Below are 24,141 nucleotides of genomic sequence, written 5' to 3'. Positions count from 1 at the left end.
AGAAAAATCTAGCCCTCAAGGAGCATTGAATTAAAAAATGTAAAGAGATATACTTGAATGAGTAATTACAATATAATGTGATAAGTATTATATTAGATGTGTTTATGCACAGTGAGTTTTAAAAGAAAGAAAAAAAAAGTGTGAAAAGATATCAAGAGGATGTGAGAAGTTTTCCCAGAAGGGATAATACTTAAATAGAGAATTAGAAGGAGAATAGAAATATTTCAAACCAAAAACAGATTTTCAACACAGAGTCAGAGACAGATATTGTCAGAAAATGGATTTTGATAAACATCGAATTCATAAGTCTAACGTCCGTGGAAGTGCTCTTGCATTTCTCTGTGAACTCGAAAATTCAGACCTTTAATTCCAGTGCACTTTACAGTCTTCTAGCATGTTTCAAGGTAAAACTATTTTTTTCAGCTGAACAGATATTTATAGAACACATTTGATATGCCAGGAACATTAGGAAATGAGGAGACTTATTCTTGGGCAGAGTGGAGGTAGGAAGAAGTTACTGGGGAATGAGTTAGATCCCGGAGACTGAACTCATAACCATTATGTTCTTCAAAGAAGTTTCTATAGAGTGGGACAGATACAAATTTAATCTCAGCACAATAAATCAAGTACCTATGTTTTATTCTAAAAACCCAGAGAAAGTGCATTTAGTAGTCTATTAGCTCAGAGGAAACCACCTGGAGGTTATACCTGACCTGAAACAAAAGGAAGAGTTAGAATGTGACTGATTAGAAAAGGGGCAAGAAGAGCATCCAGGCAGCAGGAGTAATTTGAGCAAACAGAAGAATGAAACTATTCAGAGTATACAAATATTTCAAAATAGCTCAGTATTATTTCCAAAGAATGTTGCTGGAGAGTAGATGGAGACCACATCATGGAAGGCTGCATATTTATGATATTTTAAGCAGAAGAGAGATGACCTCATTCAGGTTTTAGCTGTCATGTGGAGAATAGAGAGAATTAAGGAACTAATTATTAGGAAAAAAAGCTAGTGCAAAATTTAAACCCACCTGATAACATTTTAAAATTAAATGTTCATACAGATATGGCAGTCGATCCAGTTTGAGTAGCAGCAGTTATTCAGGGGCACTTAGACCCCTTCACTATTAGCCAAGGCACTGGTGCAAAGCTTTCAAAATCCTTTGGTCTTTTGGATTATAAAAATAAGGCAATCGTGTAGTTCAGCTGTATAGGTTACAGATGAAAGCCATATCTACCGTTAGATGTTGAACAAGCTTCATCTTTTAAATATTCCTGTACTCAAAAAAAAAAAAAAGGATTTTACTTGGTTCTTCCCTTGGCAAGCTTAACCAAATGAAATATTGTTGGCAGGGAAACAAATTACACAGTTCATTGCTCAAACCAAAGCAATAAAAATCAACCTGTGTGGATGTCCTTTTGTTTGTTTTAAAGTCATATTGAAGTTCTCATTTTAAAATGAGATCTGGTAAATTCCAGATCTAGATATTTCAGAGATGGACAGCAATAAATCTGAAAAGTGCATTTATCTACTTATCCTGTTTATATTTTCATGGTTTATTTAATGAATACAAGGTTTGAGAATAAATACTGTCTTTTGCTCTAGTGCATAAGAAAAGCAATTCCAACGGTAGTATTTTGAGTTACCATGAGCAAGCTAACGGGAGTTTTCAATGGATGGGAAAGTGGGATAGAAATGGATTTTTAAGTGCTTGAATAGTTTAGAAATTCTATAAAAAGCCAGGGAGAAATTTCATATTTCAAGGTAATCTTGTATATAATAATTGTATGTTCCCCATACAATTATTTGTCAAGATTCTTCTATGATGTACAGTTCAGAAAAGAGTGGCAACCATCAGTTCTCATAATAATAGGATACTCATGACTTTTATAAATGTTAGTATGAGACTTTTGAGCTTTGTCTTGGGTTAGTTTGCCATATTAACAGCAACTAAAAACCAACTCAATCTTTCTCGTGCAAGAAAAAAAAAAATACTGGTGTACTCATAAAAGCCAAAAAGAGTAGAACTCTCAAGAAGCGAGATATATGTGATGCAGACAATGTGGAATTACTGGTAGATCAGATGTGTATTGATTTTACTGTCCTTCATCCATTAAATCACTTCTATAAACAGAACAACCATTAGAGGCTAGACTGTGAAAACTAATTACTTTCCCTCAGCCCAAACTTCTTTCTCTAATGATATTGACTCTGTCTTCATATCCCAGAAAAGTCTTGTACCCTGTTCATAAACTATTCGGTATACTTTATTCCTTTCATAAAAGTGATTTATTTAAGAATGAGATCACAGCCCATGTTATACCAATCAAAACTATAAAACATCAATTCTGGGAGTTAATTTAAACTGCTAGCAATCAACTTTATCCATAAAAAGAGGACAGATTATGCTATATATTGACAAGGGGCTCAGCCAATTGTAGACACTCTAGAAATCAGGAAATGGTGACTCCATCTTGACATGGTGTACTATGATCACCACACAAAGGAAGAGAGAATCTGAAGAATGTATGTGTGTGTGTCTCTCGATTCATTGACATTTAAAAAAAAAAATGTGGCCATGTCTAATATCAAATTACCAGAGCAGGGTGATTCTAACCGGAAGCCCAAATGTCAACGAACACTTGTGAACAGACAGAATGATTCTCCTAGTCTGCTCCTATATTCAGAATATCATTCTCATGTTTTTTTCATTTGCAAAATATCCTCACCACTATCCCCAACCAAGGGGCAACTTCAAAGTCCCACCCATATATGGCATTAAGCCTAAGGTTTGAAATTTCTTTATCATATTTATCTGGTCTGCCTGTTACAGAGACTTAAACTATCAAAGTGTTCTTTTCCTTCTTTATCATCTTCATTTTTCCTATTGCCACTTGCTGACTCTCCCCTCAATTAAGGACAGCTTCCACAAATGCTTGTATTCTGTCCTTAAAGTGAAAGTGCATATTCTCTTTTGGATCCATGTCCCAAAATCCAAGAAAACGGAATCATTCATTTGTTGACATTAAGAAAATTACCAACATAAGACCCAAACTGTTGCATAGAAGGACAACCTGTATGATCATCAGACTAAAATGGATCTTCTCTAAGTAGGAGTTAGGAAAAAGATCTGAAGGAATCATATGGATCAGTAAACTAGAGATCCCTATTCATCTACTTTTTCTATTTCTAGGGAAAATCATATTTTCTTGATTCTTAACTTTCTAACTTTTCAAAAGGTACACAAGTCTTTGAACTTGAGAATTTTTATGACTGTAATAGAATTAGTAGAACACATTATTACCTGAGTATGCTTAGCTTTTATTTTAGTTAGCTAATTGGGAAGATACCACAAAATCCAGGGAATTACATCCAAATTAATAGACAAGTTATGACATTTACAATCAAAATAATTATGAAATACCTACTTAGGTAGGTATTTCATAATCATTTTTTTCCTCTTTTTCACAAGCCATTTATAGAAAATCAGGTGATTATTTATTAGGACCTTAAAAGCTTAATAAATGGTATGATTTAGGTATTAAATTTATATTTCTATTTCAAAATTCAGTATTGAGCCTCTGTGTTTTCCAGAATTTTAGGAAGCAGCCTAGAACTATATATAATATCATTTGAACATAATATTTTAAATGCATATTCTCCAAAGTGATTAGGACTTTTAGAGAATCCACTGATTGAAGAAAATTGTTTTCCCTTTTTCTTCTCTTCTCATGGCAGTATGACTAAGTGATTACTAAAAGTGATAGGTGCTGGGTATGGTGGCACACACCTGTAATCCCAGTAGCTCTGGAGGCTGAGACAAGAGAATCATGAGTTCAAAGCCAGTCCCAGCAATGGCGAAGCACTGAGCAATTCAGTGAGACCCTGTTTCTAAATAAAATACAAAATAGGGCTGGGGATGTGGCTCAGTGGTCAAGTATCCTTGAGTTCAATTCCTGATACCTGGGGGAAAAGAAAGTGGTAGGCACACTAATTGTTTTATATATAAAAGTGCTTAGTCTCAAATTTGGCCTTCTATTCTTGAAATAATTTTCCTATCTACTTATTCAATGAAAATGTATCTATCATTCTAAGTTCAAGAAATGAAATAATGAAGAAAACAAAGGTCCTTTTCTTGAAATTCTGTTTTGCCTTCTCTTATCCAACTGTAGCCCTTTCTTCCTGAATTTTTCTTACTTATACTTGAGAATTTGTCTCAGGAATTTTCTCTGGAAGTCTATTCCTTATTCCCAGAGACTGGAAAATGTCCATTCAATGTGCTTCCCATAATGCCCTAGTTATTTCATAATATATTTATCGTATTTAGTTTCATCTATGTAACACCTTCATACTATTTATCTTCTTGTGTGGATCCTCCCCCTGGCCACTCTGTGTCCTGCAAGTAATCGCTGTATCATTCAGCATGGTGTTTACATTACCTAAATGTGCCTAAACAATTACATCTTCATAAATGCTTACCAATTAAATTCATGCCAGTTAATGCCAGTTGGGATCCCTTCTTCCCTTGTTCTTGAATAAGTCGAGTAAACTGATATAAGTACAGCAGGAATAAAACTGATCAATTGCAGTTAACAGAGAGCAAACGAGGTAAAATCAACTGGGTCTTAGTGGGCCATGGTGATGTCAAGACTGACAACATCTCCAGTGGCCAACCTGTAAAATAAATGTGGTAGTATGCTTTTCCCTATTTACTCAAAACCATCATGGTGTGCCCCACTCTGAAAAACAGGTAAGAACAGAAGGGCTCCCCATTCCAAGTTCAGCAACATTTTACTGTGAGTGCAACCAGTAGGTAGACAAATATTCCACACCAAGGGCTAAGTGGCTCTAAGACAGAAGCTTATTGACTGTCACTTCTGTCAAACAGCCCCAGTTTCACACTCTGGCACTCTTCCTATTACGAAAGGGAAAAGATACAAACTTGAAAAAATGATCAAGAGAAACACAGACTGAAATGAAACTCCCTTTCAAAACAAGTCCTAAGAACAGATAACTAAAGGTAGAGACTAGAAATTCACATTAATATAGAGAGAGAATGACATCTACTGGTTGAGAGAATTTGGCCTTGTTGACAGTTGGTAATGTTTATTTCTTGTACACTCTAAATGTTTCCCTTTTTTCTTACACATATAATTCCAATTAATGATAATGGGAGTTATCTACTCACAATAGGGGAGAAATTTATCTATTATCTGTGCAGAAGTAACAATAATGGAAGAAAGTTCACCATTAATTGAATAGCATTGCAGTAAGAAGTATTTTACAAATGTCCTTAAATGACTTTAACTATTTTTTTCTGTACATACATTAGCAGTATTTCATGATAGACTCTTTGTATAAAACAGTCTTCATTTAAACAAAAAAGAGGTTTACATGTGAAGTTTTTTTCAAAACTATTTATTTTAGTAATTACAGGAACTTCCTGCACTAAAAGTTGTTTGTATTCTTAAAAATAATCATCAGGAGAAAAATCAGTATGACCTTGAGTTTGCAAAGTGTTTTTAGACACATCTGCAATTGCATAATCCCTGAGGGTAAAAAAACAGTAATTTAGATTTTATTAATATTGGAAACTATTCTGTGACTCTGTTGAGAGAACAGAAATACAAGCCTCAGACTGGGGAAAATATTTTAAAATTGCTTTTGTGATAAAGGATTTATATCTAAAATATACCTGGAACTCTTAAAACTCAATAATCATAAAAACAATTAAAAATTGCTCAAAGTTCTGAACAAATATTTCATCAGAGTATGTATCGATAGATGAAAAATAATCATGATAAAAAATAACCAAAGTCATTTGTCATTAGAGAAATACAAAATAAACTGAAATAACACTACACACTTATTATGTCTAAAATTAAAAAAAAGGACGACTCTAATTTTCATGGTGCAATGAAGACTTTTATTTATTACTAGTGGGAATCAGTGCAATGACTTTGGAAGACATTTTGGAAGGTTAGCAGTTTTTTGTAAAGCTAAATAAAGACTCATCATAAAACCTAGCAATCATGTTTCTAGTTGTTTTCCCAACTGGGTTGAAATTTATGTCCACACAAAACCTTCACACAAATGTTCATAACAACTTTACTCATAATCATCACAAACTGGAAACCACCAATATGTTTTCAATAAGTGAAAGCTTCACAAACAGTGTACCATTTCCAGTTTTCCAAGGAATCTCCATATCGCTTTCCATATTGGCTGCACTGATTTGCAGTTCAACTAGCAATGTATGAATGCACCTTTTCCCCCACATTCTTGCCAACACTTATTATTGTTTGTCTTCATAATAGCTGCCATTCTGACTGAAGTGAGATGAAATCTCAGAGTAGTTTTGATTAGCATTTCTCTAATTGCTGGAGATAATGAACATTTTTTCATGTATTTGTTGACTGATTGTATATCCTCTTCTGAGAAGTGTTTGTTTAGTTCTTTGGCCCATTTATTGATGTGTGTGTGTGTGTGTGTGTGTGTGTGTGTGTGTGTGTGTGTTTAGCTTTTTGAGTTCTTTATGTACCCTAGAGATTAGTGCTCTATCTGATGTGTGAGTGGTAAAATTTTGCTCCAAAGATGTAGGCTCTCTACTCACTTACAGATTGTTTCTTTTGCTGAGAAGAATTATTTTAGTTTGAATTCATCCCATTTATTGATTCTTGATTTTAATTCTTGTTCTAAAGGAGTCTTATTGATGAAGTTGGGGCCTAATCCCACACGATGGAGATTAGGGTCTACTTTTTCTTCTATTAGTCACAGGGTCTCTGGATTAATTCCTAGGTCCTTGGTCAACTTTGAGTTGGTTTTGTACATGGTGAGAGATAGGGGTTTGATTTCATTTTGTTTCATATGGATTTCCAGTTTTCCCAGCACCATTTGTTGAAGAGGCTATCTTTTGTCCAATCAATAGACTTAAAGATAAGAATTATATGATCCTCTCAATAGAAAAAAAAAAGCAGTTGACAAAATACAGCACCCCTTCATGTTCAAAACACTAGAAAAATTAGGGATAACCAGAATATATCTCAACATCATAAAGGCTATCTATGCTAAGCCCCAGGCCAACATAATTCTAAATGGAGAAAAACTAAAGGCATTCCCTATAAAAACTGGAATAAGACAGGGATGTCCTCTTTCACCACTTCTATGTAACATATTTCTTGAAACACTGGCCAGAGCAATTAGATGAAAGAAATTAAAGTGATATGAATAGGAAAAGAAGAACTCAAATTAGCATTATTTGCTGATGATATGATTCTATTCCTGGAAGACCCGAAAAGTTCCATTAGGAAACTTCTAGAACTAGTAAATGAATTCAGCAAAAAAGCAGAATATAAAATCAACACCCATAAATCAAAGGCATTTCTTTATATCAGACAAATACTCTGAATGGGAAATGAGGAAAACTATAACATATATGCATTCTATAACAAATTAGAATTTAAATTTTAAAAAAAAATTAATAACAGGTTCAGAACTAAAAAAAAAAGTAACTGCAATATGAAAGATAAAATAAAATACTTGGAAATCAACTGAACAAAAGAAGTGGAAGACCTATACAATGAAAACTACAGAACCCTCAAGAAAGAAATCAAAGAAGAGCTTAGAAGATGGAAAGATCTACCTTGCTCTTGGAGAGGCAGTATTAATAATATCAAAATGACCATACTATCAAAAGCACTATACAAATTTAATGCAATTCCAATCAAAATCCTAATGGCATTTCTCATAGAAGTAGAAAAATCAGTCATGAAATTCATCTGTAAAAATAAGAGACCCAGAATGACCAAAGCAATTCTTAGCAGGAAGAGTGAAGTAGGTGGTATCATTATACCAGACCTTAAACTATACTACAGAGCAGTAGTAACAAAACAGCATGTTATTGGCACCAAAACAGACTAGTAAACCAATGGTAAAGAATAGAGGACACACAGACTGGCCCACAAAATTCAATTGTCTTATATTAGACAAAGGTGCCAAAAACATGCACTGGAGAAAAGATAGCCTCTTCAATAAATGATGTCGGGAAAACAGGAAATTTCTTTTAGGGTAGTAAAATTATTCTGTACAGTGATCAAGTGTTAGAATCATACCATAATAGTATATAGTTATCAATGCTCACAGTATCTTACAACATAAATAATACATCTTAATATATAAACATTTTCAAAATCAATTAGGAGATTAAGGAGTCAAATATGGAATACAGACCCTGTCAAAAGTATCTAATGTTTTACACCTCTTTTCCCCCCTTTCCCTCCTTCCCCTTTGCCCTACTTAGAGTTTATCTAATCTTCACATGCTCCCGTTCCCAACCTCACTATGAATCAGCCTCCTTATAACAGAGAAAACATCCAACATTTGTTTTTTTGAGATTGGCTAACTTCACTTAGCATTATATTCTCCAACTCCATCCATTTACCTGCAAATGTCTTGATTTTATTCTTTTTTATTGCTGAGTAATATTTCATGGTGTATAAATGCCACATCATTTCCCTAAGTACATGTAAGAAGACACAAATGGTTTGAATATACTTTGTATACAATCATATGATATGAAAAAATATGCTCTATATGTGAAATATGAATTGTAATGCATTCTATAACAAATTAGAGTTAAAAACTTTAAAAAAAATAACAGGTTCAGAACTAAAAAAAAAAGTATCTAATTGTAATATGAATACATGACTCCACTTCACTGAATGAGCAGAAGTCATCCCCTAATGACTTTGGAAACACCTTAGACTTAAGAGTAGAAACAAAAGAAACTATACATGGGCACTGGATTGTAAATGATAAAATTGTGTCCCATAGAGCCAAAGGCTAACAATCCTAGAGGCCAAAGCCCAAGTATCTGCCATCATTTACTTATTTGTTCAATTCCATGTGCCACAGTACACATGCACTGGAATTGAACAAATAAGTAAATGATGGCAGATACTTGGGCTTTGGCCTCTCACTGTTTGAGTCAAAAGTTAAAGAAAAGCAAGGGGCAAACATCAGAGATACCAGGATGAACTCACGTTAAGCTTAACATGGATACAGATGTCCATGTGCATATATACACACACAAACACGCACACACAGACACATACACACACACACACACATTGATGTGTTTGTTTACACTGGTGTAGACACAGTGTACATACACTGATTCCATCTACTGAGAGGACCCAGAAGCACTGACACCTCCCATAGCTTAATTGTCCTTTGTGACTTAAATTCCACAACACTGGGTACAACTCTCTTATTGCACTATGGTCAACTCACATGTGTCTTTAAGTCTGCCTCTGGCCCATGACTTCATGACAAATGACATCCTTTCCTTATTTGCTGCTGCAGTGGAATAGTTAAAGGCAATACATATCCTTATATCCTATGGAAAATTCCCTATGATATTAAACTTAAGAATTCAGTCATTCTACAAACTGCTATTGTGTGCCTATTATGTTCTGTGATCTACAATAAGTAGAGAAAGAGAGAAAGAAAGGCCCTGTTATAATGGAAACCACAGTTTATGTACCCAGAGACAAAAAAAAAAAATCAAAACAAGTAAACTATAATAAAGCCAAGAAAATAAAATTTTGACAAATGCCAGAAAGTAAATGCAATAGTTTGAATGTGGAATGTCCCCCAAAGGCCCGTGGGTTAAAGTTTTGTTGTCATTTTGAGCCACTATTGGAAATTGGTGTAACCTTTCAGAGGTGGCACTTAGTGCAAGGAAGTTAGGTGTCATGCTCTTGAAGGGGATATTGGGACCCCAGATCCTCTTCTCTTTTTCTCTGTTTCCTAGCCTTCATGCAGTGAGCCTCTCTGCTCCACCATGCTCTCTGTCCATGATATGATGCCTCTCCACAGGCCCCAAAGCAACCGGCCAACCAAACCATGGACTGAAAGCTCCAAAAATGTGAGTCAAAATAAATCTTCCCACCTTTCAGTTGATTATCTAATGTATTTTGTCATAGATAACACAGGAAATAAGGGTAATATTTATAGGAAGATTCTGCGTTGGTCCTACTTTAGAATAGGCTATGTCTCTTGAAATTACACTGGTGTCTGAAACTGAGTTAAGAGACTAACATGTATTCTACTGCTAGCATGTAAAATGTTAAGGACACAGCTTGCCAGAAAGGAGGACAAGCAGGTGCAAAGGCACTGTTCACTGGACAGAGACAGTGAGGCTGGTCATAGTGAGGGAGGGCCAGCATGGCATCAGATGTGACGCCAGTGAAAGCAAAGGGAGGCCAGGCAGGACCTGTAGGCCATGTTGAGGAAATCATTAAACGGGTTCTGAAACTGGAGCTGGTGTGATTGGTCTTTTAATACTACAATTTTAGCTACTCTGTGTAAAGTGAGTTGTGGCAGATTGAGCTGGAATAAAAGGACTAGTAAAGATAACAGGGTAGTTACTAGTCAGTCAAACTTTGACTAGGGTGGAACCCCTAAAAAAAGCATTCCTTGGATTTTGTTGGCCCTCAATTAGAGAGATGTCTTATTATTTTTTATTTTTTATTTTTTGTAAACCTCTAAGTTCCTCATTTTACCTAGTCAGCCTTCTGTGAAGACCCAGTTGCCACTCACTTCTGATTCATGAGCACAGACCCTAAGCTGCCTACACTTCCAGCAGATGCTGGTGGATGCAAAAGATAGAGGAAAAAGATCCTTGTCCATGAGTTCTCCGAGGCTAACAGAGGAAAATGACATGGATACAAATAAAATCAGAGAATACAACGTCTACTCCATGAAAAAAATTCCCATCAGTTTATCTTACACCTACCACAATTCAGAAGATATGTTCTGAGATTTGATAATTAAATCCCAATGTTTATAATTTTTAGTATCTCCTTTTTAAACCCTTTCCACCTTCCTCTTTCTCATGTAAAAGTTATTTTTTTCTTCAATTTGCACATCAGTCTACAGTGAGACTGATGTCTTTCCTACCCATAAAAAAGAAGAGTTGTGACATCACATGGCATTTAGACATGCTCTTGAGTGGTCATAGTTGAAGACAAGGCTAAACCCTAAGATGGGCTGTGTGTACACACACACACACACACATACACACACACACACGTGAGCCTCAGATAAGACAGAAAAATCTCAAGCAATAACATGTATTCTTGTATCAGAGATATTTTGCTCTAAATATTTATTTTTTTATTATTTTTTTTAAAAAATTTATATGACAATAGAATATGTTACAATTTATATTACATACACAGAGCACAATTTTTCACATCTCTGGTACTATACAAAGTATATTCACACCAATCTGTGCCTTCATACATGTACTTTGGATAATGATGCCCATCACATTCCACCATCATTTCTAACCCCTTGCCCCATCCCTTCCCCTCCATCTCCTCTCTTCCCTATCTAAAGTTCCTCCATTCCTTCCATGCTCCCCCTACCCATCACCTTTACGAGTCAGCATCCTCATATCAAAGAAAATATTTGGCCTTTTTGGGGGGAATTGACTAACTTCACTTAGCATGATATTCTACAACTCCATCCATTTACCTGCAAATGCCATTATTTTATTCTCTTTTAATGCTGAGTAATGTTCCATTGTGTATATATACCAAAGTTTTCCTATCTGTTCATCTACTGAAGGGCATCTGGGTTGGTTCCATAATTTAGCTATTATGAATTATGTTGCTACAAATATTTATCTGGCTGTGTCCCTGCAGTATGCTGTTTTTAAGTCCTTTGGGTATATACCGAGGAGAGGAATAGCTAGATCAAACGGTGGTTCTGTTCCCAGTTTTCCAAGGAATTTCCATAATGCTTTCCATATTGGCTGCACCAATTTGTGGTCCCACCAGCAATGTATGAGTGTATCTTTTTCCCCATATCCTTGCCAACACTTATTGTTGTTTGTTTCATAATAGCTGCCATTCTGACCAGGGTGAGAAAACACCAAAACAAACAAACAAACAAACAAACAAAAAGAAAACCAAATCACCCAATGAATAAATGGGTCAAGAGCCTGAACAGACACTTCTCAGAAGAGGATGTACAATCAATCAACAAATATATGAAAAAAATGTTCATCATCTCTAGCAATTAGAGAAATGTAAATGCTTTAAATATTTAGAGCAATTCCTTTTCAAGAAAGAGAAATACAATTTTCATCTCATAAAATCTGTTTCCTTCTCATAAGTAACATTGAAGAACACAATTCAAACTGATAGTATCACATTTACCCATATAAATTTATATCAAGCATGAATGTCCCCTATCTAACTAATCTCTACTTACCAAATTTACATGTTTCATTAGTATTACATTTTTTTATGAGTAGTTTTCTTAAAGCTCAATGAGGAGGAGTTTGTTTTTAAAATAATATCAGAATAAGGACGTATATAACAAATTAATTGGCCCTGATTAGAAACAAAGAATGTTGGATTTCTCTTAATCATATTTGGAAAATTAAACTTATGGAGGATTATTTGGATTTTTAAGCAGCAGAATATTTGTTTCAAGTTAATTTAATTATGAGAAAAGAGTAATTTTAGATAAGAGCTAATTAGAAGGAAGCTAGTCATACTATGGCAGATAGAGAATCAGAATTTTCCACGGAAAAGAAGAAAATTTAAGATACACAAATTTAAATTTATATCCTGTTAAGTGAACATAAAATCTATAGTCATGGAGGCAAAAAGGATTTTCAGTTTTCAATATGATGATAGACTAGATTCCCTGAAATTCAGTCCTTGAAGGTAATAAAGGCAATTTTCAAGGAGAGTGGTGCCAGGACTGCAGAAGAGTTGGCATCCGTGAGCAGTAAATAATTCAAGAGTGAACTGGATATAAATGTTATTTCTGGGACTGCAGATAATGAGACCAAGACCTAAGCTCTAGAATAGAAGAAGGTTGAGTCAGAGGGTTCTGTGAGGAGACTGATGTGGCCCCAGTGTGTCATCTACTTCTGAATCTCAGAACAAATGCAAATCCTCTCTGATAAGAAAAAGGGTTCCTAATTTACACATTTGGGATTGCCACAGATTAAGTTCAGTGTAAGATCACATTAAAAAAAAACACATAAGGAAACAAATTTATTATGAGATGAACATCAAAATCAAAAGCAAACAAGGACATGCTTCCAAGTATTTAAGAATTTAGAATGGCCAATTCAAATATATAATATCTATGACTGGAATATGGTTTAAAGAACGGAATCCCAAAGAGTTACAAGAAAAAGAAGAACATCCTTTTGTGAGAATAAGTGATTTACATTGACTTACTTATTCACAAATATTTCACTCTCATTTTTTATGTAAGTATGGAAATTTCCTAACAATGCCAAACACATTTTAAACTAATTAAAGGGGATTTCTAACACTTTAGAATATACTTATTGAAATTAAAACTCAATGGGAAAATTAAAAAGCCAATTAGGAACCAGCTAAAGAGAAAAATATATTGTACTAGTATATTACCTAAATAAGTTGCCCAGAGTAGAACATTGAGAGACAGGATAATAAATATATAAAAGAGATACTAAGAGAACATACAGACAGAACAAGACAACACATATATACTATCACAGTTCATCCAGAAAGCATCAAGAGAATGGAGGAAGACTGCATTGAAGAAAGTAATGGTTAGGACATTTTTGGAACTGAGTGAAGACATAAAAGTAAAATATATTGCATGAATACAAATCAATTTACACTCTAAATTAGACCTACAGTGACACTGTAGAGCACCAAAATATAAATTAAATATTAATTTAAACTCAAGCAGAAAAATAGATAAACTGAACAAAAGCAAAAATAGAGAAACAACAGACTTTGGGGCAGCAACACTGAAACCAGGAAGAGAATGGCATAATATATCCATTGAGCTGAGGGAAAAAAAATTCCCCATCCTAAAATCACATTTCTACTACAATTGTTTTTCAAGGTCAAGGTAACATATTAATATTCCAAATAAACACAAAATATGACTAATTTTACCCCCCAAAAAAATTTCAAACACATGCACACTTCAAAAAGAAGAAAAATAACTCATAAAGAAACATGAGCTATATAATATAAGAAAAATGAGAATGAAAATACTCATGGGTAATTATGTCTATTACAACCACATATTCTCACACAGGGATGGTATTATTCCTCTTAAAGCATATTCAGAAAAGTAATAGGGGCAGTTTTTTTTTTCTTTTTCTTTTTCTTTTTTTTAGAATAATGAGTGACTATAATACTAGTATTCAGCAAACAGGGCCTGTAAGCTAAATATCTATTAACAGATGTATAATTTCACATAATAAAGTTGACATATCTGTTAAAATGAAAAGGCAATGGCAAGATCAATTTTAATACTTGTTGATAAAAGAATTACTTCAGTTAATTATTTATTTTGTTATTATCTGTAACTATCAGAATACTTTTTTTCTAAAGAACATTTAGTTTCACTTTTCTGAGCATAAAAATGATTTATGTTGATAGAATATAGAATTTTTTTTAAATACAAATTTTTAAAATTACACATAATTTCATTTAGATAGAAGAAACTATCCATATTATATTCCATTTAAAATGTCAACATATTTGAAAAATTAAATTTGATGCATTCATTTTTTACCCAGTTTTCTTTTTTCTTTTTTTTTTCTTTTTTTTTATTAGTTGCTCAAAACATTATGATGATCTTGACATGTCATATATTTGATTCAACTGGAGTATGAATTCTTTTTCTTCCACATGTACAGATTGCAGTATCACATTGGTTTTATAGCCACATTTATACATACAGCCATATTAGCATCTATTGTATTCTGCTACCCTTCAAGATATTTTTTTGTGTGTCATAAATTCTCCCTCATGTCAATGAAACATTTTCCTGGTCTCTCATGCCTGCCTAGTCTTCTAGTATTTGGTTTTCTACATCTGACCTAATCAATTCTCTAATAGCAAACATTTAGCTTGCTTCTAATGTTTATTATCACAAGTGATGCTCATGTCTTTTTGCCTTTATTTGTCTTTTGGGGCATCAACTGTATTTTCTATATATATTATATTTCTGCCAGCATTTCAAAAGTCTTATAATTGGGACTGGAGATGTGGCTCAAGTGGTAGCGCGCTCGCCTGGCAAGCGTGCGGCCAGGGTTCGATCCTCAGCACCACATACAAACAAAGATGTTGTGTCCACCGAAAACTAAAAAATAAATATTAAAATTCTCTCTCTCTCTCTCTTCTCTTCTCTTCTCTTCTCTTCTCTCTCTCTCTCTCTCTCTCTCTCTTGAAAAAAAAAGTCTTATAATTGGTTCAATTATAATTATAACTACTTTTGTTTTTTTAATACCAATGTTTCACAAACAGCACAATTTTGAGCTTGTGGTACAAATTTTACATAAATTATTACTTCTTAATTTGTAAGATTTTCTTTAAAATAGTTAACATTTTCATATGGTTTTAAAACCATGAGAACATTGAAGATAGTTATATGACTGGTTTTAATGTACACCCTTGCCATTATATAGCAACTATTCTATTATGGAATATTAATTAACTGTTGTACTGAGATGTGTTTGCATAAAATTCACTTTTTTTAAAGTGTACAGTTGAGGGAGTTTCAGTATATTCTCACAGTTGAACAATGATAGCACTAGCTAATTCTAAAAATTTTCATCATCTCCAAAGTAAATCCTATTCCCATAATTAGTCCTTCCTTACTATTTTGTCATCAGCCCCTAAAAATTACCCATCTACTTTAGGTTTCTTTGAAATTTTTTTTCAGGAAATTTCACATAAATAGAATAAAAATCAATAAAACATATTAATTAAATAACCAAATATAATATCATGATAAATATTTATTAAAATACTCAATTTTAATTTTTTAAATAATATAATTCTTTTTTTTTTTTTGAGGCCTCAAAGATTATGAGTAACTTTCACATTATAGGTGAGAATTGTGACTACAGGATAAAACAATTTTCTCAGACCATCCAAAGTGAGGGTGAGGTCTGTGATAGATCTGAATTATTTAAAATTCTATAAATGCTAACTTGGTTAGAATCAAGTCTCCCCAAAACTCAACCCTTGTATTAAAAAGTAACTCAACTTTAATTGGCAACAATAAACAAAGTTTCTTTTGTATTTTCCCAATGTTTCCTTTGTATTTTTACTAGTTTTTAGTTTCTGGCTACAATCTGACTTGTTGATAAATGAATCAATTCATTTAATTTTTTGTTCATTTGACTTTCCCTCCTCTCCTTGATAATCGAGTCTTAAATCCATTCATTAGGGTAAAGCAAATCAAATGTTCATGGTCTGGCATACAGGAAATAAGATGGCCTAGAGAGGGGTGGCCGCAGGCATCCACACAGATGAGAGACCTCAGGAAGAGTCTCGGGGCCTGGGATGAAGTGTCAGAACTCATATAGGATGAGAAGAGCGTCCCCAGCGGGTGAAGCACGGATTGTGCAGCTGCACTTCTGGTATAGTGTGAGGAAGATGAAGAAAACATCCTCAGTAGGATATGGTCCAGCATGGTAAGAGCCCAAGCAGGTCACGGAGATGTCTATGTAGAGTGCGCAGGCACCCAGGTGGGGGAAACCAGAGCCAACCAGAGTAAAGAGGACATTACACTCTGAAGGAATGGCAATGACAACAAGAAATGTGTTACATTCAGGGAATTGGCGAAATAAGTAAATACTCCAGGATAAGGGGAACCAGTCTTCTGTCAAACAATAGAGTTAAAAATATGCCCACAGAGAACTCTATTGCAATGCAGAAATAAACAGAGGTAAGTACATGTACATATTGGTTTGCATAGACTGACAGTGTGCACTGAGATGGACTAGAACCAACATCAACCACAGAAATTAACATACCTCACATCCATCTCTTGGCTTCTACATGCCATTCTTCACCAAACATAACTCATACTCATTAGAGAAATGACCGCTTCCAAAGCTGAGGCCGGGGAGTATAAGAGGAGCCTTGCATATATTTTTTGGTGCCAGAAAAGCAAACACAAATTTAAAGAATGATTAGGTTTTGTCAAAAGGACTCAGGGAACACATAAAGGGACTCTTGTTGGCCAAATCAGAAGAAATATTAGTATGAAAATTATCAAAGTGATAAACTATAAAGCATGGACCAAAATAGAAATCCATGAGTCCTTAGTTTGAGGAGTAATGGCATAGATTAAAAGCAAATTTTTTTAATTAAAATTTACAAATTACAAATGAGAAAACAGGGACTGGCAGGCACCACCTTAATTAAGTGATCAAAGCAAACATCATTAGTCATAGGGTAAACCCAAACTGTGTGCCACCTGACAGGATGCATTGAGAAGGACATGCTGTCACTTTTGGAGTATTCCCAATAAAAATGCAGAATTTAATATAATCATGAGCAAGCAAAAGACAGCTGCACGTTGAAGGACGCTTGAAAAACTGACTAGTTTCATCTTTGAATGCAGCAAAGTTATGAAAGTTGAGGAAAAAAAATACTGAGGAACGGTTCCAAAGTTGAGGAAAGTAAAATCCCAGACAAATAAATGAAGGCAAAGATTCTTAACTATAAAGGGATGTGGGAAAAACCAGTATAATTAGAACAGAATTAGAAGAATACTTGCCATGATGTATCCTGTGTTAATTTTCTGATCATGAAAGTTTACTGTGATAAACTAATATTGTGATATAGGGGAACATTCTGCTTGTATGTCAATGTTCTGATTATTTCAAAGGGATAAAAGACAAATTTTAAAACTATAGAAAACCTGGTAACACTCCTAAATCAATTGATTATATCTTGTACTGAACAGGCTGTATACTGTTCAGCATTTTCCTGTACCTCCTTTAACCATAGAAGAGGCAAGAAGAAATAAATGAACAAAAAATAACAGTAATAACACACTAATTAGTTGATGGAGGAAGGGAGATCAGGTCAGCCCTCTCTTATGTTACAGGAAAAAGTTACTTGTACTTTTCTGTAAATCTGAAATGGTTTCAGAATACTTTAACATTACAATAAAAGGCATCTGAATTTTGGATAAATATTAACATTCCATTCTTTTCATCATCTACAGAAGCCAACATTTGACTTCAGATATCAGAAACGGCTCGTAAATAAGTCTCAGGAGGACTGTCTTTTTTGATTTTTCATATTCAAGAGAAACAAAGCAGAGCCACAAAAGAATATGACTCTTCTGTGTCAGCTGCAAGGGACATTTGATCATCAAAGCACAACTTTTTTTCTGCTTCTTGCACAAAAGTTTGTCTGCATATCTGCCAAGTGTTTCCTAATTTCACACCTAGGATTGTTCCATGCACAATAACAACAGAACTTGTCTTTGTAGAAAATTCTTAAATATTGCTCACTATTTACCAGGCATTGTTTCCAGCACATGACATATATTAAATCACTTAATTCACAAGTCTATAAGGAAATAAGAAAAGTAAGGAAATTGATATTTAGGAAGATTAAGACATGTATACAAGGTCATTCAGATAGTGAAAGTGAACTCAGAATTTAAAGGTGAAGTATTTGACTTAAGAATCACATTAAATAAACATTTGACTAAACTTTAATAAATTCACTTTCTTTAGTTCAGTGGTTTGTGAAGCATAAGAAGGCTGATTTCTATTGAATTGCCTTTAAAAATATGGAAGACATGGATAGCTCTAGTTTCCTAAGAAAAAATCTTCATGAAAAGGAAATATAAGCAAACAGTAATAATTTTATGTCAACTAGATTCCAAGATAGCTGATAAAATATTATTTCTGGGTCTTTTACTTTTACCACTGAGTTACATCTTCATTCCTAGCCTGTTTTTGTTTTTGTTTTTTGCTTTGGGACAAATATTGCTAAGTTGCTGAAGGACACCCTAAATTACTTTGAACGTGGGCTCTTCCTGCCTCAGCCTTCTGAACTTCTGGGATTACAGGAGTGTATCACTGCACCATCTTATTTCTGGATTATTTCTTATTTCTTCCAGTGGATCTGTATACTGGATAAAGATTTGTCCTTAAAAATATGGGTGGATTCAATCCAATCTGTTGGGGACATGTATAGAACAAGAAGGTGAGACAAAGGGCAAATTTCCTCTTTTTCTTGGACTGACATAATCATTTACTCTTTCCCTGGGACATTAGCGCTCTCAGTTCTGAAGCCTTTGTAATCTAGGCTCTGCCAGCAGTTCACTCAGTTCTTAGACCCTTTAGCCTCCAGTTAAGAGGCATACCAACTGCTTCCTGGTTTTTAGTCCTTTGGACTCAGACTGAATTTCACCACCAGTTTTCCTGGGCTCCAGCATTCAGGTAGCATAACATGCAACTTCTTACCTCTTGTGCCTAGACAAGAGACAATTGCCATAGTAAGTCCCTTCTCATAGTAAGTCCCTCTCTTTGCTTACCGTATTGGTTTTTATTCCCTGTGGAGCCCTGAATAATATACATACATATTATATAATTATTCACATCTCTTATAGACCCATTCTTTTTTTTCCATTACTGCATTAAAGTCACATTTATGAACAAGTAAGAAATTTGAGATTGAACTATATATGCATTTACATAAATATAAGCTCACAAATTGAACTGAGTCAAAACTGAACACTGGAAATCCCATAATATCATGATCCGTTGCTTCAATACATGTTATTATTAACAAGTATTATGCATCAACTCCAGTCTAACGGATGGACAAATGGTTGCCAAGATGAAGAAGAAGCTAATTAAACTAAGCAGGTCGTTGGGGAAAAATACAAAAAGAGTTGTTACAAATCTAAAATAAATGATTATTGAAAATATAATAAGAATGCTTAAAGTAAATACAAGAACAAGGGGAGAAGGAACTATTATATTGAGATGATAAAAGAATAGCTAACATGCTGTATATACATCAAGAAAACTTTGTATTATTAACTCTTCAACTCTTTACAAACCCGTAATTTAAGCATGGTACACATCAAGGAAAGTATAGAGATATTCAACTCTATCAGTGTGAACTCTCATCAAAATATAAAGAGCACAGTTGCTATAAAAATTAATGTAAATGAGGAAAGATGAAGTTGTGTGGCTTTCCAATACAGGTGAATTGCTTTCCAAATGTATTTATGGGACAGGTAACAGTCTATCTGGGGAATCATAGAGAATGAAGAGTAGAATGGTATAGTCAAAAATTCTGATTGTTTCCAAAGAAAAACTGACAAGTATCAAAATAGAACTCAAAAATATTCTAAAACAATTTACTTCAAAGAAAATTTATGAGCACTTGTAAACTTGTGCAATTATGAGCACTTGTAAACAGTGCAATTACCAAAATAGTAAGAGTTGTTGCTGTTTCCTGTTTACTTGATATGTGCCAAGAAATATTTTCATGTCTATATAAAATTCAACTCTTCTAATCCTATAAATATCCTATAGAATAGGAAAATTTATCCCCTTTACAGACAGGAAAATAAGAGAGGTTCACTATCTTCTCCCAAGTCACATATGTAAAAAAATGGACAGAATATGAATTTGAGTTCAAGGAGCATGATTTTAGAACTTGCGCCTTTGATTTCTTATTGGAGAAAGATACATTAAAATGCTACTTCATAAAATGCAGAGTAACCCAAAATTATCCTCTCAGGATGTCTAGCATATACTAAGCATGTGAGAACTACTTGTTGGGTGAATGAATGAATAGCCTTCTAGATATTTCCATTATTTCCTTCTCAACATCTTTGCACATGTTGTTCCCTCCACCTGGAATATGTCCCCATATTTTTTAAAAGGGTTCTTTCACAACATTTGGGTCTCAGCTTTTAAATTTTTTGCACAGAAAGACTTTTCTTAATTGCCCTTCCACAAACTCCAACCTAGTATATAGCTAAACAGATATCCATCTATGTCCAGGCATGGATCAATTTGAAATCATGAAATTTATCTACTTTATTATTTGCTTATACCTTGCTGCTGATTTTTTTCCAGTAAGATATTAGCTGTGGGAGAACAGGGGCCTCACTTGTTATGTTCATCACTCTTTTTTCCTACTAGGCTTTCAATAAATATTTGATGTATAATTTATGGATAGATGGATGGATAGATGGATGGATAGATGAATGGGTGGATGGATGGATGGATGGATGGATGGGTGGGTGGGTGGGTAAGTGGGTGGGTGAATGAGTGGGTGGATGGATGGATGGACAGTCAGATGGACAGATGGATAAATAAAATATCTGGCTTCTATGTAGGCATTTGGTCTTAACTCTTATATTATACAAAAGGAGTATGTGTATACTGAGTTGATTAAATTACCAAACTAAAAAAAAAAACAACTTGATTTTACCAAAGTATTAACAGCTTTTAGAAGTATTTTCGTGCATAAAACAGGGTTTCATTTTTGATTTTACTTTAAAAAGTTTTTGTTTCAAAATCACAAGAATTTAAAATGTCTAATCTCTAAGCTCCATCAGAGATGATTAAAATATTTTGTTTGAACATAGTAAAGTTATGTCTGATTCATTCTACTCTCTTTCCTAACTCCCTTCCCTTTCCTTCATGCCCCTCGCCTGATCCACTGAATGTCTATTCATCATTTCTATGTAGCGCATAATAAGGCTTTAATGATGCAGTTTTGTGTGTGTGTGTGTTTATGTAAGTGTGACTAACAGTTCAGCAACAGAAAACAATGCACACAAGAAGAATTTTTTTAAACTATTTTTCAATTACCATAGAAACTTAAGTTGTTGTTTTATTAACATATAAACCTAGAAATGTCATTGAGGAATAAGCTGCGGTTTAATAATAACCATTTTTAGAATTATAGACACAGGCTGTTCTACAAGCATATATAAAGTTATGAGGGCTTCTGCTTAAAACGAAAAAGTGTTCAGCAAAGTCATTACACTAAGGGAAATTAAACAGATAGAGAATAACAAGTATCACAGGACCACATTTATATGTGAAAACTAAAATATTTGATTTCAAAAAATTGAGAGAATAACTGTGGTTAACAGAAGCCAGATAGAGCAGGGGACAGGGAACAAAGGGGAAACATTGATAAATAGGTATTAAGTTATACTTAGGTAGTGGGGAGAAGTTCTGGTGACTTTGAATGATGATAATGATTTAGGGTGACTATATTTGATGGTGACTATATATGATAATATACTGTATATTACAAGAAAAGCTACAATAGATTTTAAATATTTTTACCCAAAGAATAATATTTGAGAAGATAGATGACTTACCCTGACTTGAACATTACATAATGTAAACATATCTTGAAATATGATGCCCTATAATAGTGTACAATTTTTATGTCAGTTAAAATAAATAAAAATCAAATTTAAAAATTATATATCAAACAGATATTTGAATAAAACTCAATAATCACCAGAAAGTCTTAAGCCACATGTAAATAACAGAATGATTATTAGGAAGTTCAAAAATTCGAGTCCTTTTTTCTGTTCAGGCCCTCCTTTCACAACCCCTTGGTTTCCTCCTCTAAGGACAGTACAGAACCCTGAACTTTGGATCTTATATTCCCCTGCTCTTGTAGCCTCTGCATGACCACTCCCCACACACAAACACAGTCAATGTATTCTTCTCTGACACACAGCCATTACATTGGCGCTAACGGATCAAACTGTCTTAAGAAAGGCCCTTCAAGAGTTGTAACTATTGTTTTTAGGCAATGTAGGTCCCTGTTCAGAAAACTATTTTCAGGTGAGAAAGACTTTTTTGTTTGTTTGTATTGGTGCTAAACATTGAACCCAGTATATCACATATGCTAAGTAGTAAGTAGGTATTCATCCCCAGCCCAAGGAAGACCTTTCAATATCTCCTAGTCATACCATCATGGGCATTTCTCCTATGCCTAACACCAGCCTGACCTCCTTTTTATAATCCGTGTGTATTTCAATTCCTGGTTTTAGCCAGATTGGAAAGACTGTGTTTTGGTTTAGATGTAAGATATCCTCCAAAAGCTTCTTTGTGACACATTGTGAGAAAGCTTAGAGGTGAAATGATTATAAGAGCCTTAACCCAATCTGTGCATTAAATCCCCAATAGGGATTAACCCAGTGGTGACTGTAGGCAGGTAGGTGTGGCTGGAGAAGATGGGTCATTGGGGTGTGCCTTTGGGATTTATTTTTTGTCTGTCATGAGGTAAACCAATCTCTTTCTCTCTTTCTCTCTCCCTCCCTCCCTCCCTCCCTCCCCCCCCCCCCTCTCTCTCTCCTTCTTGGTGCCATGTCCTGAGCTGCTTTCTTCCACCACACTTTTGCTACAATGTTTTGCCTGAGGAATGGCATCAGCCATCTATGGACTGAGAGCTCTGAAACTATGAGCCTGAGCCACATAAATTTTTCCTCCTATAAAATTGTTCTTGTAAGTTCTTTTGGTCATAACACCAAAAAAAAAAAAAAAAAAAAAAAAAAAACAACCAAACAAACAAACAAAATCTAAAACAGAGGCTACCTCTTGAATTGAAAGTAACTAATTTGTAATGTTGATCCATGTTCAGTGTAATCATATATTTGCAATAAATTCTTTTTCTATTGTCAACACTGCCAATTTTGAGCCATTCCAGGGAGAATGAGAGAGGAAGTTCAGCATGGCAGTAGACTAGGAATAATTTTTGCAAAAACCACTTGTTGAATGACCAAATAAAGTAGAATCAGGTAATTCTCAGTTGAACAAAAATGAATAAAAGTGGCATGTGTTAGTCAACCTTCCACCACTGTTACAAAATGCTTGAGATAATGAACTTAAAGAAAGGAGATGTTGATTTATCTTGGCTCACAGTTTTGGAAGTCCAGGATCAAGATGGCATTGGGGCCTGTGGAAAAGCAGCACCTCAGGGAAAGAATTATGTGGTGGGACAACATCATTCATCTCATGGCCTGTAAGCAAAAGAGGAAGAGGGACAGACCAAGGTCAAACATCTTCTTTGAGGACCCACTAGGCCCCACATCTTAATTGTTCCATGACCTTGTAACAGTGACACAATCTGGGTAATCATTAAAATCCAAACTACAGCCTGGTTAAATAATTCCTTAGTTTATTTCCTAACGTACATACTGAGATTATACTATGAATCTAGATGAGTAGTGACCTCTTCAGCTCTTCTACCAACTGAGGCTCTTAACAACTTTTTCATTGCTGAAACAGAAAAATC

The sequence above is a fragment of the Callospermophilus lateralis genome, chromosome 5 (genome assembly GCF_048772815.1).
Source record: "Callospermophilus lateralis isolate mCalLat2 chromosome 5, mCalLat2.hap1, whole genome shotgun sequence".
Taxonomy (NCBI): domain Eukaryota; kingdom Metazoa; phylum Chordata; class Mammalia; order Rodentia; family Sciuridae; genus Callospermophilus; species Callospermophilus lateralis.
This window is presented reverse-complemented; position numbering follows the sequence as displayed.